We start from the raw sequence: 12,157 nt of genomic DNA, 5'->3' as shown, positions 1-12,157 counted from the left end.
ATTTTCAAGACAGGGTTTCTCTGTAGTTTTTGGTGCCTGTCCTGGAACTAGCTCTTGTAGACCAGGCTGGCCTCTAACTCACAAAGATCCTCCTGCCTCTGCCTCCCAAGTGCTGGGATTAAAGGTGTGCGCCACCACCGCCCGGCTGCAATACTTTCTATATGCATTGACTCTTTGGAACCATTTTTACCAATCAATGTTCCATTAACTCATATATGTCAGAAACATTTCACATTTTTTGTAATGAATTATTTTTCGTGATCATTTTGTTTACAATTGCTTTTTTAAAAAAAATCTAAAGCAGGATAAGGATCTAATTGGCACCTAGAATAACTTATATCCTGAAATTATTTTCTGCATAATACGGGCACAACATTTGCTGTTTTTATGACATCCCTTCCTCCCTACTTTTTGGGTCTGCTCAAAAAAGTAAATTATGGGTCAAACATGTTTGTTCCTCCTCCAATGGACCTTCACCAGCTCAAACAGTGTTAGAACACAGCAGTGAAGATCAGCCTTCTTCTGCAAACCAGAGAGGGCCATGGCTGCCTAGGGATTGACTCACAGAAGCAACATTGCTGTGGAGCCACAAACCAAGCTTGTGGGGCTTAGGTGTCTAGACAATAGCTGAATTACAAGTGCACTATTCTGGAGAAACCAGGGTTAGTTTTGCAAACCTAGACAATAAAATGGCTGGGAAAGCAATTGTCCAGGTCTTTGCTTCACTGGGATGTGTCTTTCCTTGACAGTAGAGAATTTCCAACTTTGAGTGCAAGTGTGCTACCAGGGTTCCTAGGATAATTTGACTTACCATAATCTTTGGTCTTCCCCATCTCCTACATGATTCCATACTAATAACCTTACCATGTTTTTTTTTTCTGAAAATAAATATTGGTCTAGGAAGTATGATGTTTTGATTAGCAATTTAAACAAACAAGAGGTTATTAAGAACTCAGATGGATGGGAAGTTTTCCAGAGATGCTAAATAATGTCCAGAGACTATGTTACAAACTGAAATAGAGGCCTTACCAAATATAATGGCCCACAGCAGTTAGTTGGTTTCAAGTAAAACACAAACCTAACATCTTCAGGACTAGCCCTGGGCTCTAACTGGCAATAGGAGACATACTGCCCCTTGAAACTTCCTAAACACTTTTCAAAATCCTCTCCCCAAGTATTTGCTGATTACACAATAGTTACACCTAAATGTATCCTTTCTCTACTCCTGATTTATTTATTCTTTGAAAGACACCAGAAAATAAGAAAGTAATTAGTCACCTCCTAGACTAATGTCTGGAGGCAGAATCCTAAATGGGTAATCCATCCTGTCATTAGGACCCATTCCACACTTCTAACTCACAAAGCTAAGGCTACCATGCTTCCCAGAGCAAACAGTCCAATTCCACACACATTCAAATGTGACCGAGTGCAGTGCTCTAGAGACATTTGAAGAATAAGCCTGGAAGGTCAAGGCCAGGGGGCAGGAGTTAACCTTGAGTGAAACCCTAGTAAGCCTGGAGAAGTGCTCTGTGTCTTGAATTTCAATTTCTAGAGTAGCATGAATAATTTTCCTCCTTATAGGACTGCTATGGGAATTAGTAAGACGAAGGTCCTTGTACCATGCCTGACATACAGCAGTAACTCAGCAGATGGAACCCAAACACATTTGAGGGTTCATGTGAAGCTTTGTACAGCTCATCTGGGGTCTTAGCTGCTGACATACAGTAAAGACCCAGCAGGTTTTTGTTGAGTAAACACAGTTGTGAGTTTCCTCTGCTTGTCCTGACCTCTACCTCCCACTCCCAGGCCTTTTTCCATCAGAATGGAACAAATTGGAGCTAGAAGAAAAAATAAAAATGACTATGTCAAAATTGACTATGACAAGACTAGAAATAAAACCAAGAAGAGCCAGACATCCAAGGAAGTTTCCAAATCAGGATCAGGATGAAGATGAATTAAGGAAGAAGACAAATCAGGAGTATAGGAATTTCACATATGTCTCCCTCCCAGGGCTGCCTGTGCTGTGCAGTACAACAGCTTGATCCCAGACAAGTTAAAACCTGAAAGCTTCTTTGAAGTTGTAGCAAGAACATAGAGGGTGTGCGAGTTCACCTTAATAGATGAATTGAAGACAGGACCACTCCAAGGTATGGTTAAGGGGAAGGTTTTTACTGTAGATATGAGGGAGAGCCAGAGGTACCTGGAAGAGTCCAGAGGAAAAAGACCAGGAGACTAAACTGGACCATGAGAGAAGAGGGGTAGGAGCAAGAGAGGACAAAAAGAGAGGAAGGCAAAAGAGAGGGGGCAAAAGGGAGGGGGCGAAGGGAGCCTGTGGCCAAAATGTCAAGGTTCTATAGGAATGAGAAGCTGAGGGGAGGGAAGCCTGAGAGCTGGAAAAGTTTAGGGTAGAGGACAGGGTGAGAAGAGCTAAGAGCCATGGACACCCAGCAGGCCTGGAGGCCAGCATGTGCTTTGATTTGCTAATAGGCACCACAGAGAGGCAATTGTCCTGAGTTTCTTTTGGACCTGACACTAGATGCTTGTTTATTTGTTAGAGCCCCTCATTTGCCCTTCTCTCTAACTCCAGCATCCCTCTCTATTCTGGAAACAGAGAAGTCAGGAAGTTGTTTCTTTGTATTTGAAGACTAGTAGCAACAATAATGTTCACACCCATCAATAAAACCAGTGTGTTACTCTTATTAAAATATGTACAAACTAAACAGATTGGTTTTGCATATCAATTCAAAGAAGCTGTACATAAGCATGTGAGTGGCAGAGTGTTCAACACTAACTTTTCAGTTGATAGCCTTAATGATCCTTTTCTTCTGTAACCTTTGTGTTGTTACAACTTCTTACCAGGTACCTTCCATCAAAGGAAACCTTCTAAGCCTTCTGCTGTCATTAATAATTTAAAAATTATGTTGTTGATTATCATGCAGAGAAATGGGTTTCACAGTAACATTTTCATACATATATACCGTCATGCTTTCCCATCTTCCCTAGCTCCCTTGCTGGCCCTCTTGTCCCAAGTAGCTGCCCAACTTCTGCTTCTGTGATGCCTGTATTTCATTACCTTTCCTCTTCTTTCTTACTTTTAGACCTCTTCCTCCTTTTTCATGGTCCCCTTCTACTTCCTGTAGATTACAGATAGGTAATAGGCAGGTAGGTATAGGTGGGTGATAGACTGGTTCTGCACATGAACCAATCTGTTCTCCTTCAAAGCCCTCAGCCCACCAGCTCACCACTATAGGAGAGGAGGAGGTGTATTTTCAATCCCACAGACTGTAGCTGAAGACTGAAAAGTCAACCTGAAACGGGTGGATTTTTCCCTACAATCATCTGCATGTTGGTGTTGGCAGGAGTACCAGCACAGCAAGAGAGGAGGGTTTGTGCCCGGTGGCGGCTTTCACACCCGTGTGTTGACAAGGCAAATACTGAGAATGTTTCTGCAGTGTCTCGGGTTCTTGTCCACAATGGGCCGGCAGTTTACTCTGTGGTCACAGCAGCTTACCAGGCTTCAAAGTGCTCCTTTGGTGTAGTCTCCTTTCTAGCGCAAGGTCTCTGACCTGCGGTGGTTTCCCTCCAGCACCGAGCACAGACCACTGTGTATGTAGCAGGGGAAGAAAACTCTTGGTTTCTTCTCACACCTCCTCGTGCAGTCTTCGCTGGTACTAAATCAGAGATTTTTCTGCTTTCATTTTCTGATTCTGCAAGCATTCATTCTCCAGCTTTGAAAAATAAGTTTTACCTAAACCTTCCCTTTCCTACTTCCTAGTATCCTAGGAAGCTTAGCAGCCACATCTTTAGAAACAGGTTCTGATTCAGGCACCAGAACTAGAATGGTAGGGCCAACAGAACCCTGGTCATATGAGGCACAGGAAAACCTCAGGACACAAGGGCCCCGAATGTGGTTTAAGCAAAAGAGACAAATGACTATATTTGGTACATAAAATATAGAACAGATGTTGAGGCCACAGACAAACCTCAGAAAGAAGTTATGGCCAAAGCCAGAGTTCAAAGCAGGAGCGTAGAGCACAATTGCAGAGGTGACTTAGCTAGAAAAGCCTTTCAACCACTAGCATTGCTACCGTTGCTGATGTCTGCCACACAGCAGCCAGCACTGCTACCTTTGCTTGACACGTACCATACAGCAACCAGCTTTGCTACCATTGCTTGATGTCTAACCATACAATTGACGCTCTGCTTGATGCACTACAAACACCACAGCTCTGCTGCACTTGAACCCTATGGTCCCCATGGTCCCCAAGGTGTAGGAGCAAGTGGGCTCAGAACTGGATGCTTTGTTCCACATGCATCCCCTGCTTCTAGGATGATGAGCCATCCTTTCTCACGCTCTAACACCGGGTAGGTTTTTCATGTTCTGGGTCTGGCTAACACTTTCTTTTTTTATTTTTTTTTCTTCTTAAAATTTCTTTTTTTTCAGTATTTTTATTTTATTTTTTTATTATTGAACTTCCTCTTTTTTATATTATTTAATTAAAAATTTCTGCCTCCTCCCCTCCTCCCATTTCCCTCCCGCTCTCCCCATCCCCCTTCCCCTCCCTCTCCAGTCCAAAGAGCAGTCAGGGTTCCCTTCCCTGTGGGAAGTCCAAGGTCCTTCCCCCTCCATCCAGGTCTAGGAAGGTGAGCATCCAAACAGACTAGGCTCCCACAAAGTCAGTACACGCAGTAGGATCAAAGCCCAGTGCCGTTGTCCTTGGCTTCTCAATCAGCCCTCCTTGTGGCTGACACTTTCTAGAGGAGAATGATCCCAAGGTAATGTGAGGTTTGGTTATAATTATGCTTCAGAATGCTTGCATGTTACAAGGCAGACAAGAAGGAAGCACAGACAAGGAAAAGGAGCAACTGGACAATAGTACAGGCTTTTATTCAGGACAAAGACTTGCAGAAGAGGGCTCCGCTTGGGAGGCAGAGCCCAATGTCAGGCTGCAGCATGGAGTAGAACGTGACCGAGATGGTGTGAAGGAAATTTCTTTCTTTCTTTTCTTTCTTTCTTTCTTTCTTTCTTTCTTTCTTTCTTTCTTTCTTTCTTTCTTTCATCACAGACGGCCATTGCTGGGGTAAGTTATAAAATGTTAGATAATTCATAGGTCTTCTGACTGACTAATAATGGAGTGAGGAGTGGATCAATGGGGCAGGGAAGGCAAGAATGGAGAGAAACCGGTTACTTAAATTCTGAAAATTAGGGGTCTTATTAAAGAGGAAAAACGTTACAAAATGCTGTGGCTCTATTTGACACTTACTCTAACTACTGCGTGAGTCCGCATAGACACAGGCCATATTCTATGAAAACAGAAAGTTCCGTTCAGAAGACCTGTCAGGAAATGGCTTATAGCCTATAGAAGTCTTTGCTTTCATTAGAACTCTGAGACTTTTAAGTGAATTGTCCTTGGGAAATGGAAGTACCACATACATTATTCTTTTATTTCTTTGTTTTTGTTTGTTTTTCTGAGAAGGGTCTCTCTACAAAGCCCTGACTATCCAGGGTGATGAAGATGGACGCTTAAAAGAAATTCCACACTGGCTCAGAATTGAGAATAATAGAGGGTTATTTATTTAGGCGTAGACTCAAAAATCAGCATCCTGTCCTGGAACAGAAAATAGCAACCGAATCCCATAGTTGGAAAAGAGGCAGGACAGGCACTTGACATCAGCATGAATAGTATAAGAGGCCACGCCCAGGTGGGCTGGTGACTTAGGCTGCTGGCAGCAGGAATTTCTACAGCAGGCTGGCCTTGAACACACAGAGTTCTCTGCCTCCCCAGTGTAATGGAATGATGGAAAAGGTCTTGGTTTGGGAGTTAAAATGGACTCAAATCTCTGTCTTACACTGAACCAACTGAGAAAATTCAGCCAGGAATCAATTTCTCAATAAAGAAAATAATAGTAACAGTCCTTTACAGGGATCCATTGAGTCTATATAATATATGTAATACAGCTGATTCCATGGCCTAAACACAGAACTCAATATTCTTCATGTGGTAGTCCCTTCACTGTAAAAAAAAAAAATAATGTGTGGCAGAATGAAGGGTTATTGTGGCTAAATAGCTAACCGGTTAGATCAGTGCTGTTCTGTGTCATATAAATGCCAATTCACTCAGTCCTCATAGAACCCTGTTACGTAGGGGATATTATTATTATTTTCATTAGTGGAGGAGAAAATTAAGATAGATTAAGTAATTTACTCAAGAATTGAGTCTCTGTTAATGTTAATTTCTCAATGGTTTTTCTAATAGCTCTCAAATTTTAGTGCTTTTAAAAGACAGAGGCTAGCAGATGTTCCAAAGAAAGAAAAAAAAACCCACTGTGCTGCTCTTAGGAGCTCCAGGAACCTTCTACCCAGAGTCTCGGCCAACTTTGAGGTTCTCAGAATTCACTTGTGGACATTTTGTATCTAGGCAGCAGGCTGAGAGAGGATTGGAAGCAGCATTGCTCAACTTCAGTATTCATAATGACTAATTTTATGTCACCTCGACTGGGATAAAGGACTCTCAAACAAGGCAAAACTATTTCTGGGTGTGTCAGTGAGAATGTTCCTGGGGAAGATTAGCACTTGAATTTGTAGGCCGAGTGAAGAAGATCCACCCTGCACAGTGTGGGTGGTCTTCATATAACCGCCCAAATAAGGTCCCCAATACAGCTGAGAGCCCAATGAGGACAACCTGGTAGAGATGCCAAGTCACTCTCCTCCCTCTCTTCCCCACCTCTCTCTCCTCTTTTGCTCTCTTCCCCTCCTCTCCTTGAGTTGAGCCACCCACCTCGTGCTGCCTGCTCCACTTTCTTGTTCTCAGGGTTTCAGCAGCTTCCTGGTTTCCAGGTCTCCAGAGCTGGGCTGAATCATGCTGAGAACCCACGAAACATCTAGGATTGGTGAGACTTCTCAGTCCAAGAGCTAAGTAGGCCTATCCCCTTTATATTCCCTCTCCCGTGCATCTAGCTGTGCATATCTGATGGGAGCTCTATTTCTATGACTAATATATATAAAATATAACTTGACTAATATTTATATTTTGGGCAGGATCATTCTTTATCTTTACTATGAGATATCTACCAGTAATCCTGGTCTCCACTCTCTAGATGCCAGCAGCCATCTCCCACTTGTGAGAGTCATAATGTCCTAGGGATAGGAAGTGGGGGATGGATATCAAGACTGCCCTGCATATGAGAACATTCTTTGAAATGAAGACTTCAAGGGTCATAGAGTCTAGTATAAAGAGTGATCAGATAACTATACCCTAACTTTATAGGCCAGAACTCAATGAAATAGTCACACTGAACTGCAAAGGGGTGGGAAAATGCAATCCAGTCATGTGTCCAGGAAGAAAAGGAGGTCTAAGAAGATGAGCTTAGCAATGTGGAATCTAAGCAGTATAGATGCTCTCCTCCCACCCCACCCTCACCCCCAAAAGAATCACACTAACAACTTCAGAAAATCTGTTAGAAATATGCAAGTTATTCTCCACTGTTGGAGACAGAAGCACACCATTCTATCACATTTTTTCACAACTGACTAACTCACTCTCTACAGGCCCTCCTAGAGTAAGATGCTGATGCTATCCACTGTTAGATGCCATGGTCCCAGGTGGAAAGATTTGCTAGCCAAGAGCCAGAAGCATTGGAACTGTTGCAAGGACCTATGGGAATGCTGAATACCTGCAGGGTGTGCATGAAACCAGAATGAGTGAGTGTTCCCCAAACACATTTCCAAAAGATGAATACTTGTGGTATGTGTGGCCTAGAGTGCAAGAGAGACCAAAACACATTTTTGGAGAAGTATCAAATCTGCAGACACATGTCTGAAGGAGATTCACACCCAGAAAAAGTACAAGGCGGGAGTTGCCATCCGTTTACTGTTTACAGTTTCAAAGACAGCTCCTAGGTTAGCGCAAAGGCATTTTGTCTAATAAACGATGCTGTCTAGCCTCTCACTGGAAGCGTGAGGACTTTGTGTTTGAAAATGCATGAGGTCATACCCATTTTGCACATTTTTTAATGATCATCTAAGTTGGCTCCCATGAGTGCATTCAAACCTTTTAAAGATGTGTTCTGTTCTGTGGTAAAAAGCCATGTTTGTCTTGTTTGTTTTATTATATGGTGTGAGAGAAAGTGTTTCTCTGCTTCCTGGTTCAGACATTTTCCTCCTCTTTATGCAGTCACAGTGCAGAGGACTGAAACTGCTCAAGTTTCCAACCAGCTGGCGCCAAATCCACCTCCTGGAGCCAAGGCTGGCTCCCCTCGCCCTACAACTGGCCCAACCCCATTCAACTCCTACCCTAGTTAAAAGAGAAGACCATTTCATCTCAGTGCCAATATAATTGAATCAAATCTAGCCTAGACAATCAATGTTAAAGAGAATGGTTGGTCCAATAAATACGCAAGAAAGATCCATATTATATTAAAGTTACTGAGAGCCTGGGTATGTCTTACTGAAATTAACTATTCCATCTCTTTGAAACACAGACAAGCTTACACAAAACTAAAAAAAAAAAAAATAGAAAATGAGGAAAAGAATCAAGTTCTCAAAGAAAATCCAGGCTTGGAGGCATATCTCTACAACCCCAAGATTCCTGAGGCTGAGGTGGGGGCTAGTCTGGGCTCTATAGTGAGAACCTATCTCACTATATGTATATGTATATATACATATACATATATATATGTATATATATATTGCTAAATGAATTAATTAAAAGATATTCTGATGTATCTCAATGAGAGGAAGAATTCATTTTCATCCCTACATAACAGATCTCAGGGACATTTTCCAGAGAATGGAAAAAAAAAGTCATGACATAATATCGATCAATGCAATAACTAGAGACAATGGCATTTTTTAAAATGCATTTTTAATTAAAATAGAATTATATCACTTTCCTCTCTCTAGCCAATCCCAGATATCCTCCCTTTAACCCTTCTCATGCCCCCTCAAGGTTGCTAGTCTCTTTTCATCATTATTATTGTCACATATATATAGATGGATGGATGGATGGATATGCACAGATTATAAAGATGCACACACACATATCCTGCTGAGTCCTGCTGTTTTTGTGTACATATATGGTTACCAGGCTGATGGTTGCTTTGGACAACCACTAAGGAAGGAGTTTCATCACTGAGATGCTAATTCTGTAATTCCAAGGAATCATTATTTGCATGAAAAAAAGAAATTAAAGGAAAAGAAAAGGAAATAGGACTGCTTCTAGGAATGGCGGAGGAGGTTTGTTGCAGATATATGGGAGAACACAGCCAGGGGCAGGAACCTCTGAGAAAGTCCAGAGTGCTCATGACCATACTGAGCTGGGCCATGTGGGGAGAGGGGGAAGAAAGGGAACCAGGTACAGCAGCCAGGAGGCCCCAAATACAAAGAGAGCTGGTAACTAAAATGGTTGGATTACATAGGGAAAAGCAGCCCAGCTCCTGGGCTGGAGACTGTAGGGTAGGGGCAGGGTATGTCATCCGGGAGAACCTTGTAACAGGCAGGGGCTGAGGGATGCAGGGAGAACCTGGAGGCCAGGTCAGCTATCTGTTAAACAGGCTCCTCAGCCAGCGTTTGAAACCTCACACTCAAGAGTTTTCTTTATCTATTGGTGGGAGCCCTCAATATTTTCCCACTTCCACAGTAATGTGTCCACTGATATTGCCATTTTTCTGCTCTTGTTTATTCTGTGATTTCTAGGGCAGACTCTTTCATAGCAGACCTCCTGGTATTCTGACCCTTCCACTCTTTTCTCCTGCCTCTTCTGAGACGTTCCCTGAGCCATGGACACAGGAGCTGTGAGGTAGATGTAACCCCTGGGGCTAGACTCCCCATGGTCTTCTGATGTCTTATGTCCAGTTGCGGTTTTCTGTAATGTCTCCATTTGCTGTAAGGCCTCTTTGACAAGGGATGGTAGCTACACTTATCATATGTTTAAGGATAAGATTTAGGATGTAGAAAAGAACTATGCTGCTTGAGCAAAAGTGGTAATAGCAGATTGTTTTCTAAGTCTCATGACCTCGTTAGCCCTGGGAAGTTAGCTAAATTTCCAGTACCAGGAATCATTTCCCTCCTGCTGAGTGAGTCTGTAATCCAGTTAGACAGCTGTTGGTAGCCACCGCCATGTAAGTGCCAATGATTATGACTTTGTGTATATCTTACCTTCAGTAATTGTCATGGTTCCTCTCCCTTGGCAGCTGAGGGAATGGCTTTTCTCTAGTGTTTCAGGAAGAAATAGGTTAGCGATCATGGCTAGCTAATAAAGGTGTCCATATGAATGTCAACTTACCAAATATTTATTTAGAAATTGTGTATGCAAATTACTCTGTTAAAATGGCAGATAAAGGTGAGAAAACACAGAACGCATCCCCAGCAAACTTGGGATGTAGTAGACAAGTGAGGGAAATGAGACGTTTGGGGGAAATGGGAAGTGGGGAGGAAGGAGGCAAAGAGAAAGAAGAAGAAGAAGATGAGGATGCGAGGAAATGAAAAGGGAAGTGAGGGGAAGAGTAGAGAGGGGCGGGGAAGGAGAGAGACTAAAGATTTGAAACTTGCTAACAAGTCATAAAATACAGAACAAAAACAACAGTTTAAAGAGTGCAAAAATCTGGGGGTTGGTGCTAGCTCAGTGGGTAACAGCATCTGCCGCTGAGAGGGCCAGCCTGAGCTGGATCCCCAGTACCCATGTGGCGGAAAGAGAGAACTGACTCCCACAAGTTGCCCTCTGACCTCCACATGTGCGTACACACCTCCATACACTACACACACACACATACAAATAATAAATACATAAACAAGCAAACAAACATAAATAAATAGCTAAATAAATGTAAAAAAAAGCTAAGTACAAAATCTGAGAGCTGGAGAGATGATTCAGCAGTTAACAGTGCTTCTTGCTCTTCCTGGAGACCTGTGTTAAGCATCACACAATGGTCTGTAACTCCAGCTCCAAGGGATCTGACACCCTCTTCTGGCCTCTGAGGGCGTCCTCCCCTCCACCCCACGCATGCATGCACACAGTGCACACACAAATAAACACAACAGACAAACAGAAGATCTGGAGAGGAATGCATTAAGGCTGTCAAAATTAAATCTGCCATCATTCAGAATTATGATGCAATGGCAAATTTAGAACCGTAAGTGAGCGAAATCATAAGGCTTTATAATTTTTATTATTCATCTAATCTGGTGCCAAACCAGTCCCTAACAAATACTCAAATGGCTGTCTTCCCTCAGCCCAGAAGTGAGGCGGTTTCCTCCCCAAACTCCTCAGCCAAGGCTTGACATTGCTCTCAGGTCCAAGGCTGCCAACAAAGAGGCCTCCCTCTGTAGCAAATCTCCGTCCAATCTTAATCACTCTCCTCTGTTGAATTTGGAATACTGTAAGGAAGTTATTTTTCCCCCTTGTTTCAGAGACACAAACAAACAAAACCCTGAGCAAACAAAATGAACCTGGGAAATGGGTTGCTTTAGCCAGCCCCTCTCCTCATTGTCCAGATGATCCTGATTAAAGCCCAGCTCTCCCCTGTGGTTTAGTCTTGCCTGTGGGTGTGGCTAGAGAGAAGCAAGTGCAGAGCTGATGGCATCCACTAAAGACTATACCACTACTTACAAATTAAACAAGCAAGCTGATAGCCAAGAGAAAAAAGCTCTATGTGAAGAAATGGAATTGGCCAGATTTCATATGCTCATATGCCTTGTGGCTTTATGTACTCATTCATTAATAAGTGTACTTTCCAAATCAGTGTGATGTCCCATGTGGATACATTTAGAATACTATAACTGTTATCATGCTATGCATATTTCATCTGCTATCTTGTTTCTTTTGTTTCACTATCTTCTACAGCTCAATCCATATATGAGGCAGTATCGACGTGTTGGTCCTAACTACTGTGTTTTGCTCTCATTGAGACAGACACCCCAAAGCCACATTTCTGGGTGCTGACACATACATATATATGACCAAGAACTGTCACTTTCCTCTCCAGTGTGTCAGAACAGGCCACACTTCTTTTAGCCCTCCATTTCACACCATAAACCTCATCCTTTGTTTTCAGAATGATTTTCACAAAATCCCTGCTACCACCTCCGTTCAAGTCAAGTTCTATTTATGTGCACCCACCTCTGTGTGAAGGAACCGACAGTAAGAAGGGCCATAAATGT

The sequence above is a fragment of the Microtus ochrogaster genome, chromosome 2, assembly GCF_000317375.1.
Source record: "Microtus ochrogaster isolate Prairie Vole_2 chromosome 2, MicOch1.0, whole genome shotgun sequence".
NCBI lineage: Eukaryota > Metazoa > Chordata > Mammalia > Rodentia > Cricetidae > Microtus > Microtus ochrogaster.
This window is presented reverse-complemented; position numbering follows the sequence as displayed.